The following is a 23,291-nucleotide window of genomic DNA, read 5'->3' on the forward strand; positions in this document are numbered from 1 at the left end:
AGACGGAAAAAGACCTGAGAGAATTAGGGTCTCCAAATCTACATGATAGAATTGAAATCAGAAAAATCACAAACACACGGGGTTTTGAGGAAGAAGAGAGAAAAAATAACCGACATACATGGTCTACGCAACGAAAGCTAGCCCATTCGTTGTTTATGAAGGAATACTGGGCGAAAAGGAAGGCCAACAAATGTTGATTACGCGTGGTCCTACGTGATCCATCCCCGAAGAAGAAGAAAGAAGACTACAAGAACAAATTTCATGTGATCTGATATTTTATTTCTATTTATATATTACGTACGATACAGGCAGTTTATAGCATTTATATTTCTTGGTTTATTTTTTATTTTTATTTTATTATGTGATTGGCATTAACATGGATGTCCATGAATCAATGCTACAGAGTTATTGTATCTGCAGTGAGATGCAGCTGTCTGTTAGACTAGGACCGTTAGATTTTAATTTAAATTAATGACTAACCTTCAGATGAACTGTTGACTTATTTCTGTTGTTATGTTAACATGATCTGTGGTATTAGCAAGAGTAGATTCTGTTTATTTTAGCTAAAGGTATATGTATAAAAGTTACAGTGATTGTAATGGACTAAAATTGTTTGTATGGCTGTACACTTTCTATTTAAAAACCATGAACAAAAGTCCTTTAACTGTTGACTTATTTTTATTCTAACATTAAAGTGATCTGGAATATTTTGGTAAAGGCAGCTTCTGTTTATTACAGCTTATCTTTTAGTTGGGTTTGGGATCTAAAAAAGTTGTTTTCAAGGTTATTGATATATATGTTTGCTAGCAAGCCTGCAAGACTACTGTCCATTGCCAATCCATCTTCCTGAATGTAAAACTTGTAGTTGAACAGGAAGTAGTTGTGATATAATATAAGCTCCAGGATCTCTAAGAGTTCATAGATTTCATCTCTACCCATTGTCCCATGTTTGAGTAAGTTATTTCTTACTAAACTGATAGTTTCTTTCACAGGTATGTTTGTACACTCCTGGAAATGGAAAAAAGAACACATTGACACCGGTGTGTCAGACCCACCATACTTGCTCCGGACACTGCGAGAGGGCTGTACAAGCAATGATCACACGCACGGCACAGCGGACACACCAGGAACCGCGGTGTTGGCCGTCGAATGGCGCTAGCTGCACCGCCGCCGTCAGTGTCAGCCAGTTTGCCTTGGCATACGGAGCTCCATCGCAGTCTTTAACACTGGTAGCATGCCGCGACAGCGTGGACGTGAACCGTATGTGCAGTTGACGGACTTTGAGCGAGGGCGTATAGTGGGCATGCGGGAGGCCGGGTGGACGTACCGCCGAATTGCTCAACACGTGGGGCGTGAGGTCTCCACAGTACATCGATGTTGTCGCCAGTGGTCGGCGGAAGATGCACGTGCCCGTCGACCTGGGACCGGACCGCAGCGACGCACGGATGCACGCCAAGACCGTAGGATCCTACGCAGTGCCGTAGGGGACCGCACCGCCACTTCCCAGCAAATTAGGGACACTGTTGCTCCTGGGGTATCGACGAGGACCATTCGCAACCGTCTCCATGAAGCTGGGCTACGGTCCCGCACACCGTTAGGCCGTCTTCCGCTCACGCCCCAACATCGTGCAGCCCGCCTCAAGTGGTGTCGCGACAGGCGTGAGTGGAGGGACGAATGGAGACGTGTCGTCTTCAGCGATGAGAATCACTTCTGCCTTGGTGCCAATGATGGTCGTATGCGTGTTTGGCGCCGTGCAGGTGAGCGCCACAATCAGGACTGCATACGACCGAGGCACACAGGGCCAACACCCGGCATCATGGTGTGGGGAGCGATCTCCTACACTGGCCGTACACCACTGGTGATCGTCGAGGGGACACTGAATAGTGCACGGTACATCCAAACCGTCATCGAACCCATCGTTCTACCATTCCTAGACCGGCAAGGGAACTTGCTGTTCCAACAGGACAATGCACGTCCGCATGTATCCCGTGCCACCCAACGTGCTCTAGAAGGTGTAAGTCAACTACCCTGGCCAGCAAGATCTCCGGATCTGTCCCCCATTGAGCATGTTTGGGACTGGGTGAAGCGTCGTCTCACGCGGTCTGCACGTCCAGCACGAGCGCTGGTCCAACTGAGGCGCCAGGTGGAAATGGCATGGCAAGCCGTTCCACAGGACTACATCCAGCATCTCTACGATCGTCTCCATGGGAGAATAGCAGCCTGCATTGCTGCGAAAGGTGGATATACACTGTACTAGTGCCGACATTGTGCATGCTCTGTTGCCTGTGTCTATGTGCCTGTGGTTCTGTCAGTGTGATCATGTGATGTATCTGACCCCAGGAATGTGTCAATAAAGTTTCCCCTTCCTGGGACAATGAATTCACGGTGTTCTTATTTCAATTTCCAGGAGTGTATATAGGTTGACTATGTCAAGAGATGCAAATTTAGCTGTGACAGGGATGGGGATATATTTTATACTATTGATGAGCTCATAACTGTTTTTGATGGAGAAGTTATTTTCAAATACATATGCCTTACGGGTAATATCATTAAGTTTCTTGGTGATTTTGTAGCTTGGACTACTGATGGAGTTCACAATGGGACGTACAGGACATTCTGCTTTGTGGATCTTAGGCTGTGCTCTCACTTTTAGTGCTGATGGGTTCATCACTATACAGTGCTTTGCTTCTAATGGTGTCAATAAGAAGTTGCAGATTTTAAGCATTTTTTTAATTTTATCATGGAATTAAAAAATTGCTTAAAAACTGCAACGTCTTGTTGACACAATTAGAAGGAACAGCCTTAGTTGTCTTAGCATTTTCTGAATTTCGTTGTTAAACCACGGTTGCTCTTTTCTGTCCTTATTCCACTTACTAGGACCATAATTCTCCAGACTACGATTTACAAACTCTTTAAGCTTCGTGGATAATTTTTCTGCGTCTGTCTCACTAGAACTAAGTGATTCCAGTTCACTGTCTAAGTGAGATGCTGACAACTTCTTATCTGCTCTTTCTAGAAGAAACATTCTCCTAACTTTCTTGACTAATTTATTAATTTTTGTAACCATAGTTGTTATAATGACATCTTGCTTATTTATTTCTACCTCTATATTGACGCTTTCGATAAGGTCCGGCCTCGTTGTAGCTACGATGTCTAATAAATTTCAACTGCGTGTGGGCTATCAAACTAACTGCTCAACAATGATTTCAGCATACGTGATAAAAAGTACTTCGCAAGACTGTCTGTCTGTACCCCACTCAATGAACTTATAGACGTTTCAATCTGCACTCGATAGGTCAAAGTCGCCTCCTACTGTTATTGCGTGATCTGGGTATTTACGTGCAACTGGCCGTAGACTTTCTTTGAATGACTCTAGAACTGTCTCAGAAGAATTGGATGGCCGGTGAAACATATAACAAATAACATGGTTTCACCTCGACCTCTAATATGCGACCAGATAACGTTACTGTCACACCCAACTTTGACCTCAGTAGAGACAATATTTTCGTGAACTGCATTAAATACACCCCCTCCTATGGCGTCTAATCCACTTTTCGATATATGTATCATTATTCGCTAAATATCTCAGAGTCTTCTACTTCAGGTTTCAGCCAACTCTTGGCCCCAAGAATGATCTGAGTGCGACAAATTTACAGAAAATAAAACAGACAATCCTTGAGACCACGTGTAGTGCTTACTGATTTATTTTCGTATCCATTCAGAGATATACATAATACAGAGATAAATAACAAACAGAGAATTTATTCAGTCATCAACGGCCTCCCCAACCTAGTCACTCTCTAGTTGGGTGACCGTCTGCACCGGCCGACCAAAGTTTGAAGGATTAAGGTCCGCCCTATTCCACATTTCGTTGGACTTCTTTCAATAGTGCGGGTTCTCTTCCACATATGCTTCAACTGTCAGCTAAAGAGTACAATATCTCCAGCTCTGTATTTCTCAGTTTTGCTGTGAGGACGGTGGTATTCATAAACTTTCCTCAACTCGAGGAGATAATGTTTCTTCCATCTCTTCATAAAGTTATTTTGCAGTTTTTCTATTAGTTTCGCATCTCATCCAAGATTATTGTGTATACGAGATTCAAGAGCAGAGGTTAATGAAGTCAACCGTTCTCCAGTGCAGAAATGGCTTCGTGTCAGTATTTTCCAGTCGCACCGCGTGGTCGATCGCGAGCTGATGGCGGCATCTACACTGAAGCGCCAAAGAAACTGGTATAGGCATGCGTATTCAAATACAGAGATACGTTAATAGGCAGAATACGGCCATATGGTCGGCAACGCCTGTATGGGGCAAAACGTGTCTGGCACAGTTGTTAGATCGGTTATTGCTGCTGCAATGGCACGTTATAAGACTTAAGTCAGTTTGAACGTGGTGCTACAGTCGGTGTACTAGTGGTGGGACACGGCATCTCAGAGATAGCGATGAAATGTGAATTTTCGTGTGCGACCATTTCATGAGTGAACCGTGAATATCAGGAATCGAGTAAAATATCAAATCTCTGGCAGCGGTGCGGCCAGTGAAAGATCCTGCAAGAACAGGACTAATAACGACTCAAGAGAATCGTTCAAACTGACAGGAGTGCAATCCTTCCGCAAATTGCTGCAGATTTCAATGGTGGGCTATCGACAAGTGTCAGTGTGCGAACCATTCAACAAAACATCATCGATACGAGCCTGTGGAGCCAAAGGCACACTCGTGTACCCTTGATGACCACACGGCACAAAGTTTTATGCCTCGCCTGGGCCCGTCAACATTGACATCAGTATTGAAATCAGGATAAATGGAATAAAAGTAGAATGTACAATACCATTATTGGCTCTAACGATGAAAAACAACAATAATAGGCGACTGTTGATGACTAGATATATGTTGCCTGGTCGGACGACACTCGTTTCAAATTGTATCGAGCGGATGGACGTGCATTGGTGTGGAAAAAACCTCATGAATCCTTGGACCCTGCATGTCAGCAGGGGACTGTTCAATATGGTGGACGCTCTGTAATGGTTTGGGGTGTTCGCAGTTGGAGTGGTATCGGACCCTTGATACGTCTAGATATGACTCTGACAGGTGACAGGTGATCACCTGCATCCATTCATATCCACTGTGCTTTCCGACGGACTTGGGCAATTCCAACAGGACAATACGACAACCCACTCGTCCAGAACTGCTACAGAGTGGCACCAGGAACACTCTTCTGAGTTTAAACACCTCCGCTGGCCACCAAACTCCCCAGACATGAACATTATTGAGAATATCTGGTATGCCTTGTAACGCACTGTGTAGAAGAGATCTCCATCCCATCGTACTCTTGAGGATTTATGGACTTCCCTACAGGATTGATGGTGTCAGTTCCCTCCAGCAATAGTTCGGACATTAGTCGAGTCCCTGCCACGTCGTGTTGCGGCACTTCTGCGTGCTCGCGGTGCCTCTACACGAAATTAGGCAGGTGTACCAGTTTCTTTGGATCTTCAGTGTATTTCTACCAATAAAGTCCTAAAAGTTTCTTCCTGTACTATCGTTTTCCAAAATCCTTCTCGGATAGTGTTTCTGAGTTCGTACCGTACGCTCACCACCAAGCCGCAAGTAGTACAATAAACTTCAAAGAAACACCTTTGTGAGTCAAATACTGATAGGTCTTCGTGTTCTCGAAGAGGTGAGTGAGGTATTTTAGTTCTGTGCGCGACATGAAATATAGTCCCTGCAGTCCCCTTCTCACCGGAAATATGGGAATGGCACCATATATTTTCTTGTTTTCATATTTAACATTAGTTCAAATTGAAGAGTTGTTGTTATAGCAAATCTAAAAAGAAGGTTGTAGCACCGAAACAAGTTATCGAGCTTGACGAAAAGTGGACCTACGAAATCTACGCCTGTTACAGAAAACAGCTTGGTGATTTCAATACAGTCAGATGGTAGAGGACCTTCTACCTCGGATACGCGGACACTTCTGTTTAGTTTCCAAGGAGACACGTACGTATGATCATTTTTACCGTTTCTCTTACCTTCAAGATTCAAAAGTCGTTACGTATTTCAGACTGCACTATAGCAGTTCCTAGGTGGTGTAAATGTACATGCCTCTGTCGAAAGAGTAGTTTTGTGAATGGGTGGGTATACTCTATGAGTAGTGGGTGCTTTTCTTGTATCTTAGACTCTGCAAAGTGAACTCGCCTTCCAAGTCGTACAAGTTCGTTACGAAGGAACTTGTTATAACACTAAATTTCATATTCCGTTGGAAGCTGGATATTTGTCAGGGAAGCTATGATGCTGGACCATCCGCATCCAACTGCGTTTTTCTGATTCTAACTCTTGGAAAGTGAATTTGCTCTTAACATTTTCTGAGCGTCGAACATTATAGATCAAAGGCAATAATCCATGCCGTTATGTGTAATGTTTCCAGTATCCTCTATATTTTGACGCCTCAATGGAACACACCAAAGCATTAATAATGAAAGAACGTTCGATATCTTTCGCATCTCTGGAAGGGAATCGTCAGAGATTTTTTCCAGAGACCACATGTGAAGTGGCTGACTTTAACACGGAGGTCCATTCCATCATAGTACAGAAGACCGGAATATGGCCATTGATGTTCCACGTAATACCAGATCTGCAGGATCATATGTGATGGGACAATGTCACCACTGCAATGGCGTCAAACTCTCTTAGGCTGCGTTCACACTGCCGGCCGGGCCGGGCCGGGCTGACGCGTACTGGCTCGGCTCGTGCCTAGCCAGCTCAGACCGACGAGTAGTGCATTCACATGGCGCGCCGCGCCAAGCCGGGACGGCGAAATGGGGGAAAATCCACTTCTCCGATTTTCATGTTTTAAAAATTCTTAGCGGTATATAAGACTTCGCCACATCGTTTTATGAACTTATTTTTTCCTTAAAAGCGTTACTTACGTCGTGAAAAAAGAAAAAGTCTACTTTTCGTTTCGCGTGATTTCTTAGTTTCGTAACGCTTCCCAACCGATTTTGAAGAAAGTATGAGGCTAAAGAATCTGATTTTTGAACACGTGGTAGTGCAACATCTTAGCTTCGTATTGAATCATTTATCTTTCCATATTTCTTAACAGTCATTGTGAAATGATGCTATTTGTCAACGTTGTGCACTTGATTTACATATCTTGTAGTGAAAAAGTTATGTAGCGGGTAGCTTACTGTTAGATCCGTTTTAGACCATACATTGTTGGGAATGAAATGTAGCTAAAAGTACCAAAAAGTTTTTGAAATGATAATGATACTGATATCTGTCTCTGGTCTCAAGTAATGCGAGCTATTCAGTGGCGTCAGTGCCGCGTCCGCAAGCCACGGAATTCGCGCGGTTACAGCTTGGTTTAGTGTAGTCTGCAGCACAGAAAAAATCTAATTACTAGTGATCAGCGCAGACCTAGTGCCGGTCCCTCTTATTATTTTAATGGTCTCATTCTCTAGATAAATCCAAATGTATAAGAATTTTTCCCTCGGCTACTGGACAATTCATCTGCTATGCTTTTATAATTGGCCACACGTTGCATCACAAAAGACAAACAATTATTTGTCATCAACATCCGACAATTAGTATGATGTACATTTCGTATTTCGAACTAAGAGATAACTGAAGCGCAATTCTGTAGTCTCGTTGTCTACTTTGACAGAAAAAATAATGGAGAGTTAATGAAACTACTGTAGATCGGCACAGATGTGCGTTTCATTGTTCTTCATTGTTTTTTTTTTTTCTTCTTTGGCGGGCTGCACTGCACTGTCAAGGTAATCCCCACTCTTTGGCTAAATGGCTGGCGGGAGGCCAAATAAATAAATTTAAAAAGATCTCCACCCTTCGACAGCTGACAAGCAAGTCAGTAGAAAACGCAGCTGCAGTCAACAGTTGCTCGCCTTTAGCTAGTCTGTGCTGTCGTGTAGAACAATGTCTTCACTCTTTTATTGGTATTGTTTTGACTCTGCAGTAACTCGTCGAGTTTTGAAGTACAGAAGAACTAGGAGGTTATGGATTCATCCTATGAATAGCGACAGACATTTAGGAGAGTTTTTTTCTTTATATGTAGAACTTAAAAACTATCCTGAAAAATTTTATTCAAATTACAGAATGAATCATAATACATTTCAGTATGTGCTGCAGAACATTCAAGACAAAATTTCTAAACAGAACACAAATTTTCGCAGAAGTATAACAGCAGAAGTTTGCAGTAGAACTTTGTACAGCATTCGCTACCTCCAGTTAATTGTAGTCATGCTTTTGTATTTTAAATTTCACAAACGCTAACCTCTGAGGGGAAGAGAGTTTATGGGACTCCTGAGAATCATTGGGAAGTAATTAGCTTCGTCATTTTGGGTAATGTCTTGCTGTGCCTTCAACGAAGAATCGCAGAAATACTCCTTCAGAATTTTCCAACTTTTTTCTTCTTTTTTCTTCATGATGCAGCGCTTGGCAGTGGTGACGGTTCATCATGTGGTGCCACTGATGACCTCACAGAATTCTTTTCATTACCTTGTAAGATAGACAGATTGATAGGCGAAGAGTTTTGAAATAATGCCCTTTGACTCAGTGGTTTTATCTCCACTGATAAGGAACTGCCACAGCATGACTTTACAATGCATTATCATCTGGTAGGGACACATTTCCGTCCCTCAGTGACACTCATATGTCTCCGTTTACAAGTAAATGCGAACTATTCAGTGGCGGCAATGCCGCGATCGCTGGCAAGCTACTGTTGTAAATGCATGTAAATACGGTAGATTAAATAAATGAAATAAAAGTAATTTCGCATGTGTCATTATAATAATCGTAATTTTTCCTCACTGATTGTGAAATGTGAGGTAACATCTTAAAATAAAAGACGTGTGCAGTCACACTTGTGAAGAAAGCAGAAGGGAGACGTGTGATGCGTGTACTGCAGAAGCTGTAGTGCTGCTCCACAGGCTCGCGCCTGCGGTCGGCTCGCGCCGGCAATATTAAACACTCGGAATGTCGTCGGCTCGGCTCCGGGAGGCTCACGCCGTGTCGGCGCGGCCCGGCCGCCAGTGTGAACACCACAATTCAGAACCATGTGTTCAATATCGAAGCGGGCGGCGGCCCGGCCAGGCTCGGCTCGGCCCGGCCGGCAGTGTGAACGCAGCCTTTGGTATCAATTACTCTACGGACAATCGTATTCTGGCAATTTCGGTGTCTCCGTATCTAGTCCAGAGTCACCATAGGATCGCTCCACATTCTGGCGTTTGCGATGTCAATTACTGAGAACTGGTGAAAAAATCTCAGAAGTCGCGAACTCAGGAAGGCGTATACTTAGTCAAGGCGCGGAAGTGTCACCATTTTAATAAAGGTACACCGTTTTTACTTAAAATGAAAATAACAAATGTGTTTTTAGTCTGGGAGATTCTGATGTACAGCACTGCTCCATGAACCCTCCCCAAGGCATCACATACCCTAAAAAATATTTTTTCTACAGCGGATGTTGATGACAAGATACCAAGAGAATCATAGAATTTTGCAGTCACGTGTAGTAACTTTCCTTTAATTAGCAGGTACATACTGCAGTTTATCAGTTACGGGACGGTAATCATAGAAAACTTGTGTGTCCCAATCAATGCCTAACACTGCTGTGTATTCTTCAACTCTTCGCTGAGATTTCAATTTACCAGATATAGACTGGGACACTCAGATGTTTAGGACGGGTGGTAGGGACAGAGCATCGAGTGACATTATACTGAGTGCACTATCCGGAAATTACCTCGAGCAATTAAACAGAGAACCGACTCGTGGAGATAACATCTTGGACCTACTGATAACAAACAGACCCGAACTTTTCGAATCTGTATGTACAGAACAGGGAATCAGTGATCATAAGGCCGTTGCAGCATCCCTGAATATGGAAGTTAATAGGAATATAAAAAAAGGGAGGAAGGTTTATCTGTTTAGCAAGAGTAATAGAAGGCAGATTTCAGACTACCTAACAGATCAAAACGAAAATTTCTGTTCCGACACTGACAATGTTGAGTGTTTATGGAAAAAGTTCAAGGCAATCGTAAAATGCGTTTTAGACAGGTACGTGCCGAGTAAAACTGTGAGGGACGGGAAAAACCCACCGTGGTACAACAACAAAGTTAGGAAACTACTGCGAAAGCAGAGAGAGCTCCACTCCAAGTTTAAACGCAGCCAAAACCTCTCAGACAAACTGAAGCTAAACGATGTCAAAGTTAGCGTAAGGAGGGCTATGCGTGAAGCGTTCATTGAATTCGAAAGTAAAATTCTATGTACCGACTTGACAGAAAATCCTAGGAAGTTCTGGTCTTACGTTAAATCAGTAAGTGGCTCGAAACAGCATATCCAGACACTACGGGATGATGATGGCATTGAAACAGAGGATGACACGCGTAAAGCTGAAATACTAAACACCTTTTTCCAAAGCTGTTTCACAGAGGAAGACCGCTCTGCAGTTCCTTCTCTAAATCCTCGCACAAACGAAAAAATGGCTGACATCGAAATAAGTGTCCAAGGAATAGAAAAGCAACTGGAATCACTCAATAGAGGAAAGTCCACTGGACCTGACGGGATACCAATTCGATTCTACACAGAGTACGCGAAAGAACTTGCCCCCCTTCTAACAGCCGTGTACCGCAAGTCTCTAGAGGAACGGAGGGTTCCAAATGATTGGAAAAGAGCACAGATAGTCCCAGTCTTCAAGAAGGGTCGTCGAGCAGATGCGCAAAACTATAGACCTATATCTCTTACGTCGATCTCTTGTAGAATTTTAGAACATGTTTTTTGCTCGCGTATTATGTCATTTCTGGAAACCCAGAATCTACTATGTAGGAATCAACATGGATTCCGGAAACAGCGATCGTGTGAGACCCAACTCGCCTTATTTGTTCATGAGACCCAGAAAATATTAGATACAGACTCCCAGGTAGATGCTATTTTTCTTGACTTCCGGAAGGCGTTCGATACAGTTCCGCACTGTCGCCTGATAAACAAAGTAAGAGCCTACGGAATATCAGACCGGCTGTGTGGCTGGATTGAAGAGTTTTTAGCAAACAGAACACAGCATGTTGTTATCAATGGAGAGACGTCTACAGACGTTAAAGTAACCTCTGGCGTCCCACAGGGGAGTGTTATGGGACCATTGCTTTTCACAATATATATAAATGACTTAGTAGATAGTGTCGGAAGTTCCATGCGGCTTTTCGCGGATGATGCTGTAGTATACAGAGAAGTTGCTGCATTAGAAAATTGTAGCGAAATACAGGAAGATCTGCAGCGGATAGGCACTTGGTGCAGGGAGTGGCAACTGACCCTTAACATAGACAAATGTAATGTATTGCGAATACATAGAAAGAAGGATCCTTTATTGTATGATTATATGATAGCGGAACAAACACTGGTAGCAGTTACTTCTGTAAAATATCTGGGAGTATGCGTACGGAACGATTTGAAGTGGAATGATCATATAAAACTAATTGTTGGTAAGGCGGGTACCAGGTTGAGATTCATTGGGAGAGTGCTTAGAAAATGTAGTCCATCAACAAAGGAGGTGGCTTACAAAACACTCGTTCGACCTATACTTGAGTATTGCTCATCAGTGTGGGATCCGTACCAGGTCGGGTTGACGGAGGAGATAGAGAAGATCCAAAGAAGAGCGGCGCGTTTCGTCACTGGGTTATTTGGTAACCGTGATAGCGTTACGGAGATGTTTAATAAACTCAAGTGGCAGACTCTGCAAGAGAGGCGCTCTGCATCGCGGTGTAGCTTGCTCGCCAGGTTTCGAGAGGGTGCGTTTCTGGATGAGGTATCGAATATATTGCTTCCCCCTACTTATACTTCCCGAGGAGATCACGAATGTAAAATTAGAGAGATTAGAGCGCGCACGGAGGCTTTCAGACAGTCGTTCTTCCCGCGAACCATACGCGACTGGAACAGGAAAGGGAGGTAATGACAGTGGCACGTAAAGTGCCCTCCGCCACACACCGTTGGGTGGCTTGCGGAGTATCAATGTAGATGTAGATGTAGATGAAGATTAACGAATGTAGCAACAAAACCAAAGTAGCCCGTTCTAGACGAAAGAAGTCCTTTATTCGAATCGTTGCAACGCAGGTAAACGTAGCACATCGTTACAATGAAAATTTTCTAAAAACGTTCAGTTTTGTGAGATGTGTCATTCCCAAACCAGCAGTGCGGTCTTCCTCTGTGAAACAGCTTTGGAAAAAGGTGTTTAGTATTTCAGCTTTACGCGTGTCATCCTCTGTTTCAATGCCATCATTATCCCGTAGTGTCTGGATATGCTGTTTCGAGCCACTTACTGATTTAACGTAAGACCAGAACTTCCTAGGATTTTCTGTCAAGTCGGTACATAGAATTTTACTTTCGAATTCAATGAACGCTTCACGCATAGCCCTCCTTACGCTAACTTTGACATCGTTTAGCTTCTGTTTGTCTGAGAGGTTTTGGCTGCGTTTAAACTTGGAGTGGAGCTCTCTTTGCTTTCGCAGTAGTTTCCTAACTTTGTTGTTGTACCACGGTGGGTTTTTCCCGTCCCTCACAGTTTTACTCGGCACGTACCTGTCTAAAACGCATTTTACGATTGCCTTGAACTTTTTCCATAAACACTCAACATTGTCAGTGTCGGAACAGAAATTTTCGTTTTGATCTGTTAGGTAGTCTGAAATCTGCCTTCTATTACTCTTGCTAAACAGATAAACCTTCCTCCCTTTTTTTATATTCCTATTAACTTCCATATTCAGGGATGCTGCAACGGCCTTATGATCACTGATTCCCTGTTCTGTACATACAGATTCGAAAAGTTCGGGTCTGTTTGTTATCAGTAGGTCCAAGATGTTATCTCCACGAGTCGGTTCTCTGTTTAATTGCTCGAGGTAATTTTCGGATAGTGCACTCAGTATAATGTCACTCGATGCTCTGTCCCTACCACCCGTCCTAAACATCTGAGTGTCCCAGTCAATATCTGGTAAATTGAAATCTCCACCTAAGACTATAACATGCTGAGAAAATTTATGTGAAATGTATTCCAAATTTTCTCTCAGTTGTTCTGCCACTAATGCTGCTGAGTCGGGAGGTCGGTAAAAGGAGCCAATTATTAACCTAGTTCGGTTGTTTAGTGTAACCTCCACCCATAATAATTCACAGGAACTATCCACTTCTACTTCACTACAGGATAAACTACTACTAACAGCGATGAACACTCCACCACCGGTTGCATGCAATCTATTCTTTCTAAACACCGTCTGTACCTTTGTAAAAATTTCGGCAGAATTTATCTCTGGCTTAAGCCAGCTTTCTGTACCTATAACGATTTCAGCTTCGGTGCTTTCTATCAGCGCTTGAAGTTCCGGTACTTTACCAACGCAGCTTCGACAGTTGACAATTAGAATACCGATTGCTGCTTGTTCCCCGCATGTTCTGACTTTGCCCCGCACCCGTTGAGGCTGTTGCCCTTTCTGTACTTGCCCAAGGCCATCTAACCTAAAAAACCGCCCAGCCCACGCCACACAACCCCTGCTACCCGTGTAGCCGCTTGTTGCGTGTAGTGGACTCCTGACCTATCCAGAGGAACCCGAAACCCCACCACCCTATGGCGCAAGTCGAGGAATCTGCAGCCCACACGGTCGCAGAACCGTCTCAGCCTCTGATTCAGACCCTCCACTCGGCTCTGTACCAAAGGTCCGCAGTCAGTCCTGTCGACGATGCTGCAGATGGTGAGCTCTGCTTTCATCCCGCTAGCGAGACTGGCAGTCTTCACCAAATCAGATAGCCGCCGGAAGCCAGAGAGGATTTCCTCCGATCCATAGCGACACACATCATTGGTGCCGACATGAGCGACCACCTGCAGATGGGTGCACCCTGTACCCTTCATGGCATCCGGAAGGACCCTTTCCACATCTGGAATGACTCCCCCCGGTATGCACACGGAGTGCACATTGGTTTTCTTCCCCTCTCTTGCTGCCATTTCCCTAAGGGGCCCCATTACGCGCCTGACGTTGGAGCTCCCAACTACCAGTAAGCCCACCCTCTGCGACTGCCCGGATCTTGCAGACTGAGGGGCAACCTCTGGAACAGGACAAGCAGCCATGTCAGGCCGAAGATCAGTATCAGCCTGAGACAGAGCCTGAAACCGGTTCGTCAGACAAACTGGAGAGGCTTTCCGTTCAGCCCTCCGGAATGTCTTTCGCCCCCTGCCACACCTTGAAACGACCTCCCACTCTACCACAGGTGAGGGATCAGCCTCAATGCGGGCAGTATCCCGGGCAACCACAGTCGTAGTCCGATCAGGGGATGCGTGGGACGAGCTGGCCGTCCCCGACAAACCCCCATCCCGACCCCCATAGTGATGCCCATTGGCAACAGCCTCAAGCTGTGTGACCGAAGCCAACACTGCCTGAAGCTGGGAGCGAAGGGATGCCAACTCAGCCTGCATCCGAACACAGCAGTTGCAGTCCCTATCCATGCTAAAAACTGTTTTGCTAAGAACGTCTGAACTAATCTACAGAGAGCGCAAACAAATCGACAAAATTTAAACGGTTATTAAAATACAAGATTGCCTAGTAAATGAAGTAATGCTGCTACTTGCGCACTGCTGACACTGCTCGGCGGCGGAAGGAGACTAAGCGAAATTACACTATTCAGGTACTAAAACACGATGCTACACTCTCAAATACTATAATACGCCCGAAATTTATGAATTAAACAATGCAAGAACCAAAAACACGCAAAGAAATTAAGAAATAACTATGTAACAAATGAGTGAGCTAGGAGTATACGACTTGCTGCTGCAGCTGCTTATCCAACGGCGGCAGGGAGCACACTGACTGCGACCAACCGACACTGGCCGTTCAAAACAAAACAGTAGACAAACGACTACGCGAATTTACACTATTCAGGTACTAAAACGCGATGCTACAACTGTCAAATACTATAATACGCTCGAAATTTATGAATTAAACAATGCAAGTACCAAAAACACGCAAAGAAATTAAGAATGAAACTATGTAACAAATGAGTGAGCTAGGAGTATACGACTTGCTGCTGCAGCTGCTTATCCAACGGCGGCAGGGAGCACACTGACTGCGACCAACCGTAACAATCGTAAAATTCCATTAGCTTCCTCACGTGCCTTTCTGCGTTCTATTGTCTTGTAGCATACATAAACCAGTGTTGAGCAATATCTGCAGGTAACGCACGCAGAATTTTGGGTGCCATCATGCGGCTATAATTGTTCACGTTTTTCCCTTTGGCTCGTAAGGCTTATCGGGAAATTTAGAGGGTGACTTCACAGCTTAAAATCCTGCTGCACTTTATTTATATTGTGTTTGTCGTGTACATTTTCTGAAGAAATTTCGTTCATTTTGTGTGTTAGATGTAAAAAAATGCTATGCTTTAAGAATTTGTTCACAGATTATCACTAATGTAATGATTTTACATCATAATAATCAGTTACTGATTGTTAACAGTTAGCAAAATATATCTATGTGAAACGGTAAAATTAGAGGAAAGAAGGACATAAATGCGAAATGTAAAATAACAATTTAAAACATAATATTTCAATACTCTGGCAGCGCATAGTGACAGCTTATCTTCCAAAAATGGGATTTTAGAAACCACCTGTAACGTCGCGAGTCAATACGCAATAGCATTTTATTGCAGTAACCTACTTTGAAGTACGGGCTCGTAGCTTTGGAGCCATTGGCGTTGGCAACATACGGCCGCTAGTGTCAGCGTGACTCACTCGCACCTGTCGCTAGCCTAGCCGTGGGAAGCGGAACCTGTTTTAGTTCGACCGACAGATTATTCAAGTCCCTAAGTATTAAATATTATTCAGTTTTGTTAAAAGTCAATATACAGCACTTTGTTATTGAAAGAAAGGTTGTGTTAAAATCTCAGCTATCTAGCTGAGATACTTTCAGACACCAAAAACCGACACTTATATGATTAAAGTTAGTTAGAATTCACAGCAGTTTGTCTCTTTGCATCATTTGGAATTATTACTGAAGTTCACTAAATGGCAGAACAATTTATTTAGATGTTTTATAATTAAAAACGTCCACTATTTTTCATATTAGTAACATAGAATTCAGAAAGGGTTAATATTTATTTAATAACTATTTGTTTTGTTGTATGAATAAATGAGAGTGAGTAAGAGTGTATATGTGGGACATACGTAAAGATTGAATATTATCTGATGTTAAGCTTTACGTAACTATGTCATGGGAAAGTGTGAAGCAAGCAGTTGCAATGAAACTTGTAATTTCCCTACCTTGCTGATGACGTATGTCCAAGAGTACCTGCTTTTGTAAGAAGGCAGCCAGAATAGCCATTTGCAGAGTAATGATTTTCTAAAGTCACGTCAAGATTAGCTTTCTTTTCGTTTGGTTTTGTTAAACATTTTATTAAGATTTGGATGATGAAGTGACGTAAATGCATATGTGAATATTGATTGGCGTTGGACAGTTTTGACGCGAGAAAGAACTCGAAGGATTTATAAAATAAATAAAATAAAATAAATGTTAATTATTAATTATGTATGATAGTGATTGGATGTAATTAATATTTGCTTATCTGGAACGTGGATGTTTAATTATTCGGTATCAGACGCTTGACAATGGCTTTTTCGTAAATGTAATGTTTTTCGTAGTTGACCGTGAAATAAGACTCTAATAATCGGACTTCGTATTTAAATCGTTTCCAAAGACTGCTGCGGTAGGTGCGGACTCAAATCTAAATCTCAATATTAGAATAATTAGCCAGCCATGTCAATACGTCGTACAGAGGTGACTGTCTACTAAACATAGAAAGTTTACACAGTTAGTTAAATCAGATATATTCAACGAATAAGCCTACAGTTAAATAATTCTACTTACTTTCATAAATATAAATTCTTTACAGAATCGAGTGCCTAGTAAGATTGCAACTCGCAGTGTTCTTATATAACATCAAATATGGCGGTGTGCCAGTCAATGAAATATACGTGCTTCCCGCACCACTTGTCCAAGACCTCTCCTTCTTAAAGAAACATAAGAGTATCCTAATTGTGTTTTTGTTTTATCAGCGACACAGCGCTGCAGTTCTGTGCCATAGGCTTTATTTATTTGTCACAGATTAATTATTTAATTAAGATTTCGCGTTTCCGAGGAAACTCACGCACGGCATGCAAATGTGCCTTTATATTGCCCCCTGAATTGCGAAGCGAAAGGACACACCTGCAGGCGAGCAATTCACCTAAAGGCACAAGAAAATCTAAGTTATCTACAACTATTTACATGACTTACATTATACTGTATATTATATACAAATTTTGAATGACGCGCGTGCGCCGTAAAAGTTCTTATGTTGGCAAAATAGAGTGCGCGCATGCGCAGAAGCGTCTGTGTGACTCCGGCACTGCCGTTATATCGTAAATTTAGATCACGCGGCACAGTATTGCAGTTCATATTGTTTGTGTGCGCGCGCATTTCTTAGTCGTTGCACAAAGAAAATATTCCACCAAGATTACATATGAAGACTACATTCTATGACAGGTAACTTATTTTAAAATTAAAATATTTGTTATAATACAATACAACTTTAGATTGTTGAATGTTCTTAGTTACATAGTATTGCAATAAAATGCTTCAAAGAAAAATGTCTTTTTGTTTCAGGTGCGTTGACCTATACACATCGTGTCGTTATTACAGATTATATTCATCTGCTGCACAGTAATTTTTCGCAGGTTAGTGTCGTCGTGGTAAAGTTTTTTTTTTTTTGATCACAGTAACATCGCTGTATAACAACGTGATTGATACATAAGCATGTCCATTTCCTATTTCCATTATAGTCGTTGTCATGCAGTTCGTTGTGACAAAAAGCATTGTTTATTACAGATCAGACGTGACCTGTCGAGTAATTGGTCCATATGCAGTTCGTTTTCGATATTCCGTGGAAGCTTGGTTGCAGAACCTCGGACGGCACATAGCTGGCGTCGATCCTTGGACAGTCGAGGTAAGTGTGTCCGTCACATTTCCAGAACATTCCATTCCCTGAAGTTCCAACCAAAGTTTTCCTTTCGTCGTGTTGTTTTCTGGACAGGCACGTTGTGACCATTTAATCCAGTTAACATCTTGAAGTAGTAATGTCACTAGACGATGCACCAATTACGCACTTCACATTTTCAGTTTTCTTGCTAAATATAGCTCACCTAAATGTTCGTAGTTACTTATCAAAGAAATCGTTCATCGCATTTACAAAGGTATGATGCATGATGAATGTCATTAACAGTTTCTTTCACATAGGTTTCTGCGTAGTTGCAGACTTAGTAATGTACGTTACTGTCCGTGAACAGTCGTTCACTGTGCAATTTTTTTTAAGTTTTTCACGTTTTGGCACTCGTTATGGTTCAAATTTTCACATAGTAACAGTTACATTATACATCATTTTTTTAAAAAAAACATGAGTAATCATACATACACACATCACATATTTTCTTAGCATAAACATAATACAGTTACACATAAACATGTTTACATCATCATTACATAGCTATAAATTATTACATTATGTCACATTTGATTACATGAATTGCAGATATTTACGTTCTCTTTAACGGTTTTGCTGGGATTTTATCGATGTTTTTTGTGGTGTCATCTGAAATTAAGATAGGTTAGACACAACATTCATTACATCAGTAGGCAAGACCAGGCGTTTTCACTACTCAATAAATATTCAAAATAATAAGAGACGGAAAACTGTTCGATTCCTCGCGTTTTGTGCGTGTGTGTATAGTGTCTGTGTGGCCTTGGCTACTGGTAGATGCTTTTCTTGCTGAGAGATGTGCGTCTAATCTATTTCTCGAAGTAAATGATCGCTTCACAGATGACGTCTGTCGGTTCGTCAGGTGTCATACCAAGTCAGTGGTACCTACAGTCACAAATGTTCCGTGAAAAATTAATATATCATTCACTGCTACGTAATCATATATTTTACTCTAATATTCAGTCTTCTCGGTGGTGCCGCGGCATGAAAGAAAAGTTCTTCTGTCTTCAACTGCGTCACTGGAACCTCTGAAATGAAAATTTCTATACTACTTATTATCTGTGTTGTAGCAAACAGAGTTTTACGAGTTGCTTAGCAATGTTTTCATGGGTATGACTTTGACATTATTTAGCATGAAATGCTCTAAGATCTCGGTGTGCGTATAGCCCAATAATTTTGTTAGTTCTAGGATGTTGTAACAGATACGCACCAGGATGCGGTATGTTAACAATTATATAAGGTCCTTCATATAGCAGACGCCACTTAGCATTGCGTCGTTTGAGTGCTACAGATTTGTGATGAGTACGAAGTAAAACAAGCATTCCTACCTTGAATTTTTGTTTTCTTTTTATTATGTTTATGTGATGTTTGTTTCGTATCTGTGCGTGATGTGTCAGTGTAGTCAATACTTCTTTTATTTTATGTTCAGGTGTGATTTCCTTGTCTGACAACTTACGTAATGGTTCTATCCATTGATCGTTCTGTTTGCAATTGAACATGATCTCGTTAGGTGTGTAATTTGTATTGTAAATATTTAAGTTATTGTGTACGTCTTCGAAAAGACTTAGGTAGGACACCCAATTAGTATGTTTTGATGAAATATAGGTCCTCATGAATCGGTTTAGTTCTCGGGAAAGTCTCTCAGTCGCGTTACATTGTGGACTAAACCTTGAAATAAATATACTTTTAATGTTATTGTCCTTCAAGAAATTTCTCCATTTGTACCCAGAGTAGTATGCTGCATTATCTGACAGAATTGCTTTAGGTTCTCCCACGTGCGTCAGGTAATCACTTGAGAATCTTCGTATTATAGCATTTACAGTGGCGGATTTTAAAACATAAAGTTTTACATGTTTAGAAAATATATCGTAAAAAGCTAAGATATATTTGACGCCTCCAGAGCTTGATGGATGCGGTCCACTGATGTCAGTACAAAGAATTTCCAGGGGTTTACTCGGTAAAATAGAATGTAAATCTGTTTTTGTGGATAAATTCTGAGGTTTTGATTTTTGACATATGACACATGTTTTCAGTTCCCTGTAAATTTTTCTTCTCATATTGCTAAAATAACAGTATGTGCTGAGCTTTGCCAAACACTTTTTCGTCCCATAATGACCCCAAACTAAGTGTGTGTGCCACATCAAATTACGTTCAGACTCTTTGGGAATGCATACTCACCAGTTAGTAGCATTTGGATGTCGGCGATAAAATAACACATCATTGTGTAACTTGTAATACCTAGTCAAAGGATGATTGTGTTTTTCTATCAGTAATGTTATTATCTTATACCAGTGAGGATCAGATTTTTGTAATTTAGCCATGTTTCTGCACATATCAATATAATATTGGTGATACTGCTTGTCTTGCATTAAGAGAATCCTGTAGTCATTTATATTTTCTAAGTCACTGTTGGTTTCATTCATACCTTGTGGAAGTCTAGACAAAGCGTCGGCAATGGTGTTGTCCTTACCTTTTATGTACTTAATTTCAAAAGAGTAGTTCTGAAGAGTAACTGCCCATCGTGATAGTCTAGGATGTACAAGTTTACAAGTTAACAAAAATGTCAGGACCTGGTGATCGGTATAAATTACTGTATGTTTTCCAAATAAATAATAATTGAATTTCTTGAATGCCCAGACTATGGAAAGTGTTTCTAACTCAGTAGTGGAGTATGTACGCTCACATTCAGTTAGAGTAAGACTTGCAAACCCAATAATTCTCATCTGTTCCTTTTCTTTATTCTTTACAACTTGAAATAAGCAACAGCCCAAGCCAGTACGTGAAGCGTCACAAGTCATACAAAAACCTAAATTGAAATCTGGATGGCTCAATATGTTTGCATTCACTAAAGCATGTTTAATTGTATTAAAGTCATTCTGGCACTGTTCCGACCAGATCCAAACTTGATTCTTTCTGAGTAGATTTAGCAGATGTTTACTGTTTAAAAGTGGTTGTGGTAAAAAACGTCTGAAAAATGAACATAACCCAAGGAATGATTTTAACTGCTTTTTAGTTCGAGGGCTAGGAAAGTTTCTGATAGCATCTAATTTACTGGGATCAGGACGTATGCCCTGTGAATTAATGATATGTCCTAAATATTTTATCTCACTGCAACCAAATTTTGATTTTCTAAGATTGGCTGTGACTCCAGCTTGTGCAAATTTTTCTAAAATTCTTTGAAGTGTGTCAACGTGTTCATTCCAAGACTGTGTAGCTATCACTATATCATCTACATAGTGTGTGACTGTCTCAACTAAATCATCGCCAAGCACGGTATCCAGGGCTGTAATGAATATCCCAGAACTGACATTCAATCCGAAGGGTAGAACACAAAACCGATAGGTTCGCCCCCCCCGAACATAAATGCAGTATATTTCCGAGAATCAGGAGTGATACCTACTTGCCAAAATGAATTAGCGAGATCTATTGTGGAAAAATATTTTGCATCTAGAAATTTCTGTAATTGCTCTTCTAAATTTTCGGGTTTTGTGTGAACCGGTAAAATTATTTCATTAATTGCTCGTGCGTCTAACACTAGCCTAATGCTACCATTTGCTTTTTTGACAACAAGTAGAGGACTACAGTAAGGTGAGGTGGATGGTTCAATGACCTTCCAGTCTAACATTTGCTTTAATTCTTGCCACACAGCAGGTCGTTGAGATAACGGTACATTATATGTCTTGTGGTAGAAGATCTTGTGAGGCTTAACTTCAATGTTGTACACATACGTGTTGATAACACCTAATCGTTTGGTAAAAACTTGTAAATATTTGGATAACACTTCCTGTAGTTTTATACGTTCATGTACGCTGAGAGCTGTAGCTTCATTTATCTTATGATCAAGCAATGTTTTCAAGTCCATTAGCTCTGTGTCAGACGAGTGTGTTTGCATGTCTTGAATGTCATTGTCAAGTACTAACTGAACCTTGTATCCTGTACAGTGTTTGTCATGCTTTAGAGTTCTCCTGTCCAAATCAATAATAATTACACTGCCTTTATCATTTAAAATACATTTACCTTTGGAGAAGTCTATAATGCAGTCCTTCTCGTTCATAATATCTATTCCTAATATGCAATTAGTCACAAGGTTTTGTACAACCAGGAATGGCCATTGTACGGTTCCATTACCTATTTTAATGTTTACAAAAACTTGCTTCGTAACCCTACATGACTTATTACCTAGAGCAGTAGTTATTTTACAGTTTTGGGCGGGAAACGCAGGCACAGGCTCCAATTCACACATCTTTCTATAGAAATTAAAAGACAAAACGCTCACAGCTGCACCTGTATCTAAGATAATAGTAGTTGGAATCCCACCTACTACACCAGTAGTAGATGCTAAAACAATTTCATTTGTGTTTGAACGACATTGTGTACTGTCTTGCAAAAGTTCATCTGATATATTGTCATTGGGGTTGTATCTTATAAATAAAACAGGCAGTTTTTGTTTAGAATTATTAGGCATATCAATATTTTGTTGTTCAATTGTGGTGTCAAATAACTGATTAACATTGAAGTCGCCCCCCAAGAATTCTTCAGCCACGACCCGTGGCATAGAAGTGACTGTTTCTAGTTTGTTGGATTAGCATTTGTATTAGGTACTGACACAGATTGAGGTGGTGTATCAGGTGTCATTTCTATTATATTCACATTCGGATATTGCCTGTTGTGATCTCCAAACTTTTGCGGTTGTTGTTGCTGTTGCGCATTATAACTTACCTGTCGGTCGTAAGGTATGCTCCAATTTTTTCCTGGTGGCTGCTGTGGTAAAGCAGTGTTTGAATGAAAGTATTGATCGCTACGAGTCCAGCCTTGATGCTGTCTTGGCTCGTAGTTATTATTATTTCTATTTCTGTTTGTGTTTTTGTTACATTTGTATCCGTTGTTACCGTTGTTGTTATTACCGCGGTGCCTTTTGTATGGATTGCCGCATGGAGTGTTATTACTGTTGTAACTGTTGTTTGTGTTGGAATACGCGTGTTGATTTTGATTTCCGTATTGAGACGGCTTGTGAGTTTGCTGTTTTTGCTGTACCGCGTATCCAACTGTGGGCGCACCAGAATTGAGTTGGCAAGCCTGCATGTTTTGCATACCACTAGTATAAACATTGTGGCTGCTGTTTTGCCGCGCGAAGCGCTGATCTTCTAGTAACATGTCAACCGAATCTAAAGCTGTTAAAAAATAATCTGGAACGTCGTCCGGAATATGTAAGAGTTTTTCTTTAATGTTGAAAGGCAATTTGGCCTTCAACGCACGGAGTATAT

The sequence above is a fragment of the Schistocerca piceifrons genome, unplaced genomic scaffold (assembly GCF_021461385.2).
Source record: "Schistocerca piceifrons isolate TAMUIC-IGC-003096 unplaced genomic scaffold, iqSchPice1.1 HiC_scaffold_2521, whole genome shotgun sequence".
NCBI classification, from domain to species: Eukaryota; Metazoa; Arthropoda; class Insecta; order Orthoptera; family Acrididae; genus Schistocerca; species Schistocerca piceifrons.